Here is an 857-nt window from a genome sequence, read left to right as displayed (position 1 = left end):
TCTCTCTCTCTCTCTCTCTCTCTCTCTCTCTCTCTCTCTCTCTCTCTCTCTCACAAGTGGTCCTGATCAGGGGGAGATGCAGGGAAAAGAATCCAATATAGGGCCCTCTTTACAAAATCATATAGAAAGATGATGAGATTAGAATGTCTGTACAGATTTTAAAGTTGATGATTAAACCGATATAATAATTTTGGATTTATATAACACGGTAGCCTAATTGCACTAATATAGTACTTTGATTGTGCTTCGTAGAATATAGAAGTATAATTCTCACAAGCATAACGCTCAATTCTTACCGAAATTTCGGTGATATTGTATCGTGACACGGTGCTTTGACATGGTACTAAAGTATTCTTTATAGGATTTATTTTGATACGGCGCCACAGAGGTCTTATAGGACTTAATTTGTCAAACTTTGATTTGTGGATTTGGTTTCAGAGGGGACTGGTTCATGTCATGTGAGCCTTGATCTGGTGGATCTGAATGATTGCCAACTTGGCTTGCTAAACTGGACAACAAGTGCTTTCTACTTTTAATTTCATGATGAATGTGAATGCACCTAAAAGCAAGCTATATAGTTATGAAGTAAGTGGTTGTGTCAATGAAGAAATTGGCATCTTGAACTGCCAAGCTTGTTCGTTTCAAGGCTAGATAGAAATAGGTAAAGAAAATGTGATGTTTTTTTTTTGTATCCATGGAAGAAGGAAGGGCATCTTTCTTAGAATAGGGTAACTTACAAATGGGCGCGTAAGCTTCTAGTATTCTGACATTTTGAGTATCCATACTTTCTTTTTTGAAACAAATTAATGTGTTTTCTAGAATAAAAAAAAAGAAAATAGGGGAAAGAAATTATCAAA

This window comes from Asparagus officinalis, chromosome 5, assembly GCF_001876935.1.
Source record: "Asparagus officinalis chromosome 5, Aspof.V1, whole genome shotgun sequence".
Lineage (NCBI taxonomy): Eukaryota > Viridiplantae > Streptophyta > Magnoliopsida > Asparagales > Asparagaceae > Asparagus > Asparagus officinalis.
The sequence above is the reverse complement of the archived record's forward strand: the minus strand, read 5'-3'. Positions refer to the sequence as shown.